At 41.3% G+C, this 13,539-nt stretch overlaps 1 long non-coding RNA gene across 1 annotated transcript in view; it reads right to left on the reverse strand.

The window, feature by feature from the left end:
- The window catches only part of LOC149748035 (uncharacterized), an 88,692-nt gene that overhangs the window by 20,036 nt on the left and 55,117 nt on the right, over positions 1 to 13,539 (reverse strand). Inside the window, exon 2 of the long non-coding RNA XR_016394979.1 lies at positions 1 to 13,539. This exon is cut by the window's left edge and continues 20,036 nt beyond it; it is cut by the window's right edge and continues 51,328 nt beyond it. This is a non-coding gene — a long non-coding RNA (uncharacterized LOC149748035).

Genomic DNA, 13,539 nt, shown 5'->3' on the forward strand with positions numbered 1-13,539 from the left:
GCGTGGTGAGAGCAGGGGTGGGTGGAACTTCCTATTCAATAGCCCAAAGGCAAGAAAAGGCAGGACCTGGGAGGAAGCAGTGAGTTTGATTTGGTCATCGGGTAGGGTGGGTGAAAGTGAGTAACAGGCAATCTTTCAGAAACGTATATGGAAATCAGATGGTGGAAACCAGATGATGTTGAAAAGCAGATGAAAAGTCTGGACATCACTTGTAGACCATAGAGAGTAATTTAAGTTGCTTGAAGGAGGTAATAAGATAGAGGATATGCTTCACAAATATTAATTGGGCAACAGTGTGTAAAATGGATTAAGAGAGGGAGAGACTAGAGACAGTCTTAGGGGGTTGTTGATTAAATATTACTGGGTATGTTAGGGTTTTTTTTTGGCCAATGACAAAACAGATCACCAGAAAACTCAGATAGATCCATTTTCATCAGAGTTTACAAAGGTAAAAGTGGGTTTTTAAAAAGAAGCCAGGAAAGAAAACCTGTTCAGCAGAGAAAGCACTACATGCTCTCATGTAAGGAACCAATTCCTTTGATGTATGAAAGACACTTGGTGCCTTCAGCAGAAGAACAAACTAAGTTAGCCAGGAGGGAGGGTAAAACCTGAGACAACAAACAGGCCTTATGGTATAATTTTCACACTAAGTGGAATTATAGGCCAGAGCTTTAAAATGTCTGCAAGCAAATTCTGATTCCTCAATGGTTTTGTAATAAAAGTCCTATCGTAAAATAAGAATAAGGTTAACCATTTACGTGAGAACACTTGCAAGGTGACAAATGCTTCCAGCCCCTTTTTGGCGATTAAGGAAAATACATGTTCAGTGCCGTTGATGCTGTTCCTGGCCAGGCGTGCTACTGGTCCAGGTCTAGCTCTCAGCCGATGGAGAGCAACCCATTCCCAGGCCAGCAGGTGTCACACATCATTCTGCCTTCAAAACATTACCTGCTTTTGCTACCTTCTCTGGGTTTCTGCAAAACCAAACTCAAATACCCAGATTGAGGTCATTATCTTCCCTTCTCCCATCCCTTTCCAACCCCATCTGCTCTTCTCCCTGTCTTTCTATTTATTCGACAAAAACTTCTTTAGCACTACTCTGTACCCAGTTTCGTACGGATCACTGGGATCTCTGCTCAAGGCACCACTAACCAACAAAACCTTGTTGTCATCTTCAACTTCTCCCTCTCTCCCAGGTCTCACTTCCTCCCAGCAACCAAGGCCTGCTGAGCCAACCTCCCAAAAGACTCCTGATGGTACAACTCTCCCCTCCATCCTCACCCTCGCTCTCCAGTCTGGGCTCTCTTCCATGGATGGATCCAACCTGGGATCTTTGAAAGCCTTGATACTTGAGGTGTGATTCACAGATCAAACCTTGCTGCCGAAGTATCACCTGGGAGCTGGTTAGATACACAGAATCTCACAACAGAATCTGCATTTTAACAGAATCCCCAGATGATTCATATGCACATTTGAATTCCAGGCTCACTGGCTGAAAATGCAAATCTGATCCTGTCATCCCAGTTGACACTCTATTATAGGGACCAACAGATTACAGCCCACAGGCCTCATCTGGCTTACCACCTGTTTTTGTATGGTTTGTGAAGTAAGGATGGTTTTTACTTTTCTAAACGAAAAAATTAAAAGAAGAATATTTCACAACACAGAAAAATTATATGAAATTCAAATTTCAAGGTCCATAAATACAATTTTATTGGAACACACTATGCCCATTCATTTACATATTGTCTACGGCTGCTTTTGCACTAGGATGGCAGACTTGAGTAGCTACAACAGAGACTGTTATAGCCAACAAATCCTAAAATATTTACTATTTGGCCCTTTACAGAAAAAGTTTGTTAAGCCTTGTTCTAGGAAGAAAACACACATGGTAAAAAAGAAAAAGAACTGCAAGTTATGAGATATGAAGGAAAAAAGAAAGGCCTGAATAAATGCTTTCTCTCCTGTGTACCCATAACAGGTGCAAATGCCCTTTTATCATCCCACGTGTCATGTTGTTGGTATAGTCTTTGAAGAATGGAGGAAGATTCTGTTACTTTTGTTCAGTTTCATGGCTTGCTGATTTCTTCGCTTAGAAGGATAGAGGGTAGGTTTTAAACAAGATGAGAGCTTTATCCTGGGGGTTCTGATAGGAAGAGGGAATCATGAGGGATTTGAGTGGACTGTTTCCACTTAGGTCCTTATTCCTAAGGCCAAAACAAAAGGCATCTTCTGGCTCTGGAGAGCTGCACAAATCACCGAAGGGACCCAGTACTCTGCCATGGGCAGTAATTCTTCCACTAAAAGGAATGTTTGAAAATTCCAAAATTCGGTGTTTTTAAATATCAACAACACCCCACCTGCAGGCCTTCCCCTAGCCACATTCTCTGATTTTATGGCCCTATGAGACATTGAAAACATCAGTTCAGATTTCATTCATCTTCCAAATGCAGACCCTTTTGGAATAACACTGTCAGAGCTATTTCTAGTGGCTTGCTCTTTGCTTAATTGGTACATTCCTTCAGAGTCACTTTACACCATTGAAGAAGCAGGTGTAAGAAAATAGTTCTAATTCCAATTCCATTCCAGAATGAGAAAAAAAGGGAAGTTCATGGATCAGGAACCTTCCAGAGAAGTTGTCACAGAAGCACTGAACAGCTTAAAGCCAGAGTGGTTGCCTTTTCATTCTTCTGACCCCATCCTTATATTCTCGTTTTCTGGAACAGCTAAACAAATGATTTTGCACGCCCCCAATAGCAAATTATGCTACCAGCTGACAGCTGAGTCAAGTACTAGAGTAGATCCCTGGGCTACGAGAGTGAATAAAATATTGCTCCTGTCCTGGAGAAGTTGACTGCCTTGTGGAAAAGACAGATGCAGAGGTAGACAATCGCAACACAGCCTCTTAAGTGCTATAGTCCAGAGTGAGTAAAGGAACCATGTGAGCCCAGAGGGACACTTAGCTCAGAATCATGGGGTCAGAAAGGCTTCCCAGAGACAATGTCTGAGCTGAGCTCTGAAGAACTAGAAGAAACCTGCCAGATAAAGGGCCCAAGGTTAGGAGTAAAAATGGTATTCAAGGCACAAAGATATCAAAGATGAGGCAGTGTGATCCATTTCAACTGCAGGAGAGTAAAAGGCACAAGGGAAGGGGTAAAAGAAGAAAGGAGAAAGGCCACGGAGCCAGGTAAAGAGCAATGTGTTTGCTGTTCCAGAAAGTCCGGACTCCATAAGGAAGACAAAGGGGACGTATGGTAGTGCTGTTGGTGGGGTCAGCATGATCACAGTTAAGAGAGCGCTGCAGGGAAGAAATGATGGTGACTTGAACCACGGGGAAGATAATGAAGGTGGAAAAGAACAAGGCCAAGGCCACCACATATGGCTGTGCAGGTTATACCCTGCACAATACTCTTTTCCAAGAGGTGAGAAGTTGCTGAAAATCAGACTGTAGTCTGCTGGCCAAGTATTGTGGCCCAGCCCGGGGGGAGGAACGGAGCCCTTTCTTATGCATCAGCCAGACGTTTTGTTATCAAAGGTACCATTTTGTTATTCTCACAATGTCACCATATGTACGGGCAGTGTTGAAGACCCCATCCAAGACAAGCATATTCCAGAGTTGATCAGCTATAGGAATCAGAGGGAGAGAATCGGCGGTCACTGCCATGTTTGGCCCTAGCACTTTGTCATTCACTGAGCCAGGAAGTGTTTTTTCAGTCCTACCCCAGCTCCATTTTGCCTGTTCAACCCAATTCCTTTTTTTGCTATCACAAATTTCATACACAAGTTCAAATAAATCCATTCAAATAAATAAGAAGTACATTTTATTTCTATTTAATATTTTTCACCTCTTTGATTCTTTGTCTTTTCCTGGTTATATTTACACCACATCTGAGACAATACGGTGTAGCAGGAAGCAAGTAAGCTTTATTGTGGAACAAACCATAAATCTCAGCTCTGCCAACGGTTATAAGACCCTTCACTCTTCTGAGCCTCAGTTTATTCATCTGTAAAATGGAGATGATAAGGCTTATTTGTAGGGTTGCTATAAAAGGCAGTGAATATAAACCGCCTTACCTAGAATCCAACACATACAACTGGACACTCAATACCTTCAGCTACTGCTGCTACTATTTACTCTTTCTTCTTTTTCTGCTATTATTTACTCTAGCTTTCTTCTTTCTCCACTCCCATTTTCTCAGTTTCTGTTTCAAGCTTTATAGTCCTGTCAGCCCTTCCTTTTATATAGTTAACATTACACTAACAGTCAATAGATTGCAGAAGTGCTTGCCTAGTTGCCAAAGCTACCCACCTAAAAAACTTCTAAAACGTCCAAGTTCATCTAGTGGAACTCCACTGAAAATTCTAAAAACACATCGAAAATACAACTCCTGAAAAATAGCAGATTTCCAATGATGAGGATTAAGAATACATGGACTCGGGCTTCCCTGGTGGCGCAGTGGTTGGGAATCCACCTGCCGATGCAGGGGACACGGGTTCGTGCCCTGGTCCGGGGGGATCCCGCATGCCGCGGAGCGGCTGGGCCCGTGAGCCATGGCCGCTGGGCCTGAGCGTCCGAAGCCTGTGCTCCGCGACGGGGGAGGCCACGGCAGTGAGAGGCCCGCGTACCGCAAAAAAAAAAAAAAAAAAAACAAGAATACATGGACTCACTTGGGAAGTTTCCCTGGAATTTATCAGAAAATGAAGGAAGAAGAATCCAGATCTTGTTAGGCCATGTAGCTTACATGACTATTTGTAAGCAGTGATTCTACCTTACATAGTTTGATTTAGAGAGTGTTAAATGTAAACTGTGTGGCTGGCACTATGTTGGATAATTAGGGGCATCTTAAGGAAAAGGAAAGCATGGGAAAGCATTTCTCCTCTTGGGAAATGGGGCTTCAGTTTCTGTTTCCAGTTAGGGTATTTGAAAAGTTGAATTCTGTTTCCATAAAAGTGTGTTTATTCAAACATTTAGGTAGGAAGCAAGATCTTAACCAAGAATTTTTAGTTAATCTTCAGCAGCCAGTGCATAACAAGATGTTACTGGAAACACTTTCAGATTTGTTTATCCTTAAATAATGTGGTCAATTTTCATTTTGAGAAAAAAAATAATGAATTCCACAGAAAAAGAAAAAGGCTTGCATGACTGGTTGAGTCATACTGTGTAGATTTTTTCCAGTAAAGCTACATTATGCCGGATGCTGTTCAAAAGGGACAATGTCAAACACACTGGGGTTCAGTCTGGCATGTGGGTGGGTTTACTCAAGCACAGAAATCAAATATAGGCATTGCAGCCAATACTTTAGAAAACAACAGAATGGCTTATAAATCAGAGCTGGAATTTCCAGAAGTTCTTTTTCAGCTGAATCCTACAAATGCAATATAAAATGAGCAATACACAAGTGTGCATTCTAATGACATTTACTGTATTTCTTTCTTAGAATCCTAAAGTAGAAAAAAAATTAGACATTGTAAAATTCAGTCTTCCTCCGTACAATAACTCTTTCTACAACACATAGCTCTGACAGAGTTTTATACCTCTGCTTAAAAACTTCTGGTAATGGAGAGCTCACTACTTTGTAGCTCCCCTTCCTTGGTAAGGTGATATATCGCAGAGGAAAGGACCTGGAATGAGGTAAGTCACGGTAATAACAGTGGTTACCTACAGATGGCAATATTATGGAGTTTGTTGTTGTTCTGCTTTTGCCTTTCTATATTTTCTAACTTTTCTATAATGTTTCCATTTTTTACAATAAGAAAAAAAATAAGTACTTAAAAACTGTAAAGAATTCAAATACTAACATTGAGATTGTTCCAAACTTTTAAAAATCAAGGCAGAGGGAATTCCCTGGTGGTCCAGTGGTTAAGACTTTGCCTTCCAATGCAGGGGGTGAGTATTCAATCCCTGGTCGGGGAGCAAAGATCCCACGTGCTTCATGGCCAAAAGAAACAAAAAACATAAAAAAACAAAACAAACAAACAAAAAAAAACCAGAAGCAATATTGTAACAAATTCAATAAAGACTTTAAAAATGGTCTACATCAAAAAAAAAAAAAAATCAAGGCAGAGGGAATTCCCTGGTGGTCCAGTGGTTAAGACTTCGCCTTCCAATGCAGGGGGTGAGTATTCAATACTCATAGGGCTCTCCTGGTCGGGAAGCAAAGATCCCACATGCTTCATGGCCAAAAAAACCAAAAAACATAAAAAACAAAACAAACAAAAAAAAACCAGAAGCAATACTGTAACAAATTCAATAAAGACTTTAAAAATGGTTCACATCAAAAAAAAAAAAATCAAGGCAGAGTAAGATTAATTGGCTGAAAATTAAGCACCAAAATGACCAATGTTCCAAAAATCCATGATTAGGAAATACCAATTTCAACCACATCATTATGTCAACCAAGGTACTTCCGATCAAATTGTTTAGAGCCCAATTGCTCTTGGTCAAATTTTATGCTACTTTATTATTCCTATGCAGTGCACCCTCTGTTTCTATTAAAGTCTCCTAAGGATGCCAAGGTTTAGAAGCTGTATCATCTGTGGACTGTAATGAAGTTGATCCTGAACTAAACCAGCATATTTACTGTGTCCTATAGTTATCTGAATAAATTTTTAATGTGGAACTTTACATTTATCTTTGGTAAGTTTGATTGTATGGTCTTGGTTTCTTCCTCCTATGAGGTGTGAAGCAGAGTATTTAAGATGTTGTAGGGGATAAATCATCCCTGAATGAGAAAGACCATGTTGTCCAGAATCACTCATTTCTCCTCATGACTATTTCCACTCCCCTGCCTTGCAGGTCCTTGGCCTTCCCATCCTGTTCCCAGTAAATTATTACCCAATTCCTAGTAAATAAATAATATACTTTAAAACAAATCATAGGCATTGAACGTCTACTCTGTGCCTAACGCTTTCACAGAAGTTCTCCCACTTATTCCTCAAAACAACCCAGTTGGTAGGTGCCATCATCTCCATTTTTAATGTGGAGAAACAAAAGATCTGAGATGAAAGAAATTTTCCTTAGGTCACACAGTTACTCATTGACAAGGGTAGGATTTGAACCTACGTCTGTGTGGGGTTTTTCGGTTTTGTTTTTGTTTTTGCGGTATGCGGGCCTCTCACTCTCGTGGCCTCTCCCGTTGTGGAGCACAGGTTCCACATGCGCAGGCTCAGCGGCCATGGCTCACGGGCCCAGCCGCTCCGCGGCATGCGGGATCCTCCCGGACCGGGGCACGAACCCGCGTCCCCTACATCGGCAGGCGGACCCCCAACCACTGTGCCACCAGGGAAGCCCCCATCTGTGTGGTTTTAATGCTAGTGCTGTCTCTGGGTATTTATTGACCTTGGCTGCCTGCCCTTACCTTTGCTTCTCTGGTTTCAGATAGACGCTGTCACCTATTCTCTGATGTACAACACTGACCTAGATGCTCCGACTTTTTTCCTTTGCACCATCCACAGTCATGCTAGAGGCAGTGCTTTCCACTTATCTAGAATCTGCATCATATCAGCATTATCTTGAAGATCTGTAAGAGTTCATATTTGCTCATTTATATTTTCTCCTCACTATAAAACTTACAGAATTATTTCCAGTCTTATGTATCTTCATAAAGATAATTTGAGCACTATAGACTAACTCTAATTCACCCTCTTGCCCATGAGCCTATTTTAATAAATGTTGTCAAATACCTTGCTGAAATCAAGGCCAACAATATTCTCCTGCTATGTCATTTTAGTAATTTTCAGTTACTAAACAGAAAATCTAAGTCATACTCAACTGTACCAGCTCATAGTCCTAAATGGTTCAAAGATAGAACTGAGTTGATGCAGATATTCCAGTAATGTCACCAAAACGTGATCTCAGTTCAGTGACGTTCTTGGCTTCAACCTCAGTCTTCACATGGTACAAAATAATTGCCAGCAGCTCCCAACCTACATCCTTCTATGTCCACAACATACACATCATTACCATTGTTTTAGGGACTATAGGAGGCACACATATAAGTAAAAGAGAGCCCTTGATCATACAAAGGCAGCATGGTCTAATAGAGAAAACACGTGCTTTGGTGTGAAATTGAGTCTGGATTGAATCTAGCACTTGTCCTTGAGCAAGTTATTCAAACTCAATTTCCTTAATTATAAGAGGGAGGTTCTATGTAGTTCATAGAACTGATGTGAAGCCTGAACATTTAAATGAGATAATGTAAATAGGATGCCTAACATAATGCCAGGAACATCACAGGTGTACAACATATTAGCAAAGACAAGTATACAAATAGCAATAATACTAGTACAGATACATGCTCTATAATCTCAAGATAAACTAGGAGTCAGAAGGCTCATATCTGGTTGGGATAAGGGGATTGGAAGAGATTTCATGAATGAGATGGTATTGGAAGTGGATCTGAAAAGGATAAATAAAATTTTGAAAAGTAACTCTAAGAGAGAAGAGCTTAGGGCATATTCGTGGTATGACTGGAGCAGAGGTTGTCAGTAGCAGTGACTGGATATATACTCAGAAAGGCAGATTGAAATGTATTTTTGTGGGCTTTGGATGAAAGGAGTCTGTGTTTAATTCATTGAATGACACCTTCCTGAAGTTTGTCAAGCAGGAGAGTGACAGGACAAGGGTTGAAGAACAGAAGTCAGAGACAAAATAGGAAACTGTTTACAATGGACATGCAAGTGAAAATGAAGGCTTCATCTCAAGCAGTGCCGTTGTAATAGGGGAGAACAGATTCATGTAAATAAGAGTTCAGAGGTAATATCTATGAGATTCATCAACTGACTGGATGTTAGGAATAAAAGAAAGGGAAAAATCAAAATGTACTCGTTTTCAAATCTGGATGGCTTGAAGAATAAAGATACCATTTACAGAACTAAAGAACAAAACCAACTTGGGGATGTCTGGGGGAAAAGAGGAGCAACAATGAATCTGGTTTTTGACATGGTAAACTTAGACGCCTATGAACTATTCAGATGGCCGTGTTTCAAGGGCAGTTGAAAACATTTGATTAGAGCAAGAAAGAAAGATTTGGACAGAAGATAGTTCCATTCTTTATTTATCTTCTTTTTTCTTCCCCTTCTAATTTCTAGTTTTATATATAACCTAAATTTCCCAGCATTCCACCAATCTATGGTCACAGTAATGATAAAGACACAATTTTCACTGGTTCTTGCCCACACAATGACCTCAGAAAGTCTCCTTGACCCCCATCACCACCCCCATCAAGAAGGGTGGAGGGACTTCCCTGGTGGTCCAGTGAGTAAGACTCTGCACTCCAATGCAGGGGGCCCGGGTTCAATCCCTGGTCGGGGAACTAGATCCTGCATGCATGCCGCAACTAAAGAGTTGGCATGCCGCAACTAAGGGACCGCATGCCGCAACTAAGAGTCTGCATGCCGCAACTAAGAAGAAGTCCGCGTGCCGCAACTAAAAGATCCCGCATGCCACAACTAAGACCCGGTGCAGCATAAATGAATGAATAAATGAATGAATGAATGACTATTAAAAAGAAGAAGAAGAAGGGTGGTCCACAAGTCTCCTTCCCCATGGGGTGTGGCTGCTGCTCTGTAGGACCTGCCGTCACCTTCTGGAGCCGCCACCAGCACACTGACACCCTCGTGTGTGACAGTCGTGGTCTCCAGAGATCTGAGAAGAGCACGTCTTTCCTCTTTGCATCACTCCATTCGAAAGGATCCCCAAAGCAGGGCTACCTGTGCCCCAGTGTTTTAGAGAAACTGCTAATTCAGTTTATATTACAACTCTTGTATGGGATCCACACATGGATCGATTAAAAATGGACCACAAATTCTGAACCTAGATTAGTGTTCTCAGAGGCCTACCCAAGCTGGAGCTGTGTCGGGTGGATCCCGACTAACCTGCAATACACTTAGGTTTGAGTCAAAATTCAATCCTTTTCAACGATGGTTGAATATCATTCATGGATATCGAATCATAACTCAGTAATTCAACCAATATTTAAATCAAACATCTAGGGTCTCTGCTCCAAGAGATTCATTAAAACTTCACCTTTTCATCTGTTTTATCTTTAACATTTTTGCATTTTAATTATGAGAAATAATAAATTAAGAAAAAACCTCCTTTCCCTGGGCCATGAAAGCCCACAGCAGAACACATAGATTTATTCAACGTTTTCTTCAGTGACTAAAACAACAAATGAACTGTAACCAATGATTCATGGAAAGCCATGAAAATAGAGTGAATGTTATTTCCTTTCTTAGACACACTCACCCACAGCACAGATAGGATAGTAGTCTCACACTTCAGAACTCTGACTCTGAGCCAGGCTATAGATGCAGTGAAAACAGAAATTCTATAAAATCAGAGGTGACAGAGTGCAATTTGGTACAGAAACCTGCACCAAACCTGAAGGAATCAAGTATCAAAACAGACGAGGCACGTGCTCTTAGTGAGCTTGACTGTCAAGATAAAGATTAAAAAGGGGAAAAAAAGTTTTGACTCTAAAGACCTTTTTGCCAGGTGGCTTTTGCATCTGGGACCAAGTTGTAGGTTACTGTAGGCAGCTAAGTAAATCAGTACATCATTATTCTGACATGTGCATAGCACTTTACCTTTAAATAAAATTTTCTTTCCTATACCTTACCTTATCTCACTTTGTTAAACAGAGCACAGGATGGAAGACAGAGGACTGGAAAGTGGTTACACATATAATCAAGCTGCCTAATAACACTTGTTGGTGTGCAGCTGAAGCAACACCCTAAATTCCGATCAATCTGTACCTAAGTGGAATCTGTACGCTTTGAACGTCCCGATGACCTAGAGCTTGTGTTTGGCAGATGCTGAATTTAGCAGATGTGCAATCAAGGGAATCACCTTAACGCAGGGTTTATGTAAAGTAACCTTCTGAAGCAATTCACACAAATTCTCATGTGAGGGTGAAATATGCGGGGAACATCGACCCGTCGACGGGAGAGAGGGAGCGCCCTGCCTTCTCTTTCCATGAATGAAGCCATCCCATATACAATCTACCGCACCATTTAATTCCCCTGGTTTGTTTGTCCTGGCTCAGAATCATGAGTAAAAATCTAAACACTATGGTGTTGCACCTGAGAGGCTTTATATCTCTCCCTGGGAGAAAGCCAATGTCAAAACTATAAACCACCTGATACCTGAAATAGGCGGATAGCTTTTAAAAGTCATAACCCAAACAGAGCCCTCTGTTTACATTTCCTTATGTGAGTGAAATACCAAAGCAAACAAGAAGTCTTTGATGAGTTTGGGATTTTTCCATACACACACACCACATCCTGTCTCATACCCAATCCCTTGGTCTCCTCCCTTTCCAGCACAGCCATTCAGCCCACTACATCTGTTTTGTGGGAACCGAAGCCTTCAGGAAAGTAAACAGAATGTACACAGATGTGTACACATATTTTCCACTCCTTTATTCAACAGTTGGAGAGTGTTTACTGTGCTCCAGGCACCATAGGATCAGTAGGTACTATATGGCCGTTGTTTTGTGGGCTACTCGTAGTCTTTAGTAATCTTAGTAACCCTGAAGTAAAGATAAATTATCCAGAACAACACTGGGGAGAAGATACCACTTTTTCCATTTTATAGATGAGGAAACTAAGACTCAGAGACGTCAAATAGGTTGCTCAAGGTCAAGCGGCTCATAAGTCACAGAAGTGGGCTTTGGATCAGGTGTTCCTCATTCCAAAGTCTATGTTCTTACTGTTACACCACTCTGACCTTTCCATCTCTTTTCACTTATCTATTCATGTGAACCAGTATTTACTCTGATGCTTACAAAATAATCCGGTATTTACTCTGATGCTTAAAAAAATCCTGTCCAGTGGGCATATAAACCAAATAAACAACTTAATCCCCCCCCAAAAAAGAGTAGAAAATCAGCAAGCAAAGCACAACATTCCTTTTCATCCACCAAGACAGTCCATTTAAATAGATCCTGTGATTCCTCTCACATTCCCTGAGAAGCAATGAATGGTTACTTCTCTGAGCTACTATTCATTTGCCATTTGATATTTATTTCCCAAACCCATCTCTGGACCACAATTCCTACTGGAATGAAAGCATAATTATCTGTTGCTCAGAACAATAAAGCATCAACTTACACACATTTTTTTTAAAATCACTTTATTGAGTTAGACACCCAGAGCTAATCAGAACTATCACTGTTTCCTGTCCAGCCTTTGCGGTCTTCCCCAGCCCTCCCCACACTATTATTATGATTATGCTCTGTTTCTTGTGTACACAAGGAACGAAGTTTGGGGTGATTCTCCAGACCAGGACGTGATTTACTGACTTGGAATGCACACAAGTCAGAAACGAAAAAATTAGCCATGGGAAAACCTAATCGTATTTTCTTAACAATTATAATGCTCACTTGAGAAATAACTGAAAGATGCCAACACCATTCTGGAATTAAGAAATAAAATTAATCTACATTAAGAACAGTACCAACCAATTCTTCATTCTCCACAGAATTAATCCCATCCTCCCATTAACCCAAGGGAGGAATATTGAAACATTTTAGGAAGTCAGAGGAAAACACTGCAAATCAGAAAATAAGCGGTCTGGGTGAAAAGCCTTAAAAAAGTGATTTGTAGGGCTTCCCTGGTGGCGCAGTGGTTGAGAGTCCACCTGCCGACGCAGGGGACACGGGTTCGTGCCCCGGTCCGGGAGGATCCCGCATGCTGCGGAGCGGCTGGGCCCGTGAGCCATGGCCGCTGAGCCTGCGCGTCCGGAGCCTGTGCTCCGCAACGGGAGAGGCCACAACAGTGAGAGGCCCACGTATCGCAAAAAAAAAAGTGATTTGTAGAATTTAACACTACAGGTAGAGGAGAAATTTAATAATTCTGGCCTACTACTTGAGAAGGATTTTTTTCAATATATATATAGAGAGGGAAATGCTGCATTTCTTGTCTAATGATTCAGAGCACATAGGTGTGAATCAGTATTTGTGTAAATTAGTTGCAGCTGCAAATGACAGCAATGACAAAATCACAAAGACAGAAGCGTACTTCTCACGCAAACAGAGTCTGGAGGAAGACAAGCCATAGCTAGCAAGCAGTGTCTGGCCTACACTCCAGCTTCCAACACAGCTGCTTAAGCTCCAGTCATCATGTCTACAGTTTATACAGCAGCAAAAAAAGCTGGAGCAAAGAAGAAGGTACGTCCCTTCCCTTTAAGAATAGATCCTAGAAATCGCAGGAAACACTTCAGCTAACATTCCATTGGCCAGTCACATGATCACAGCAGGCCAAAAGGGAAGCCAGTCCTAATTCCAGATAGCCAAATGCCTCGCTGAAAAACTGTGGTCTCTGTTACAGAAGAAGAGGAGAAACAGATATTAGGGGGCAGCTAGCAAACTTGGCCTCAGAAACACAGGGAATTTCCTTAGAAATAAAGAACAGCCTACATAAGACCTTAGCTGATAAGGTCTACTGAAGGCTGGAGTCATTTATTTAAGGACATAATGTCTCCATCTTTGACTATTTCTAAGAAAAGATAAAGTTAAAACCTCTTCTTCCTAGAGT

The sequence above is a fragment of the Delphinapterus leucas genome, chromosome 11 (assembly GCF_059928025.1).
Source record: "Delphinapterus leucas isolate spDelLeu-1000000601 "Yukka" chromosome 11, BTC_Dleu_Yukka2, whole genome shotgun sequence".
NCBI classification, from domain to species: domain Eukaryota; kingdom Metazoa; phylum Chordata; class Mammalia; order Artiodactyla; family Monodontidae; genus Delphinapterus; species Delphinapterus leucas.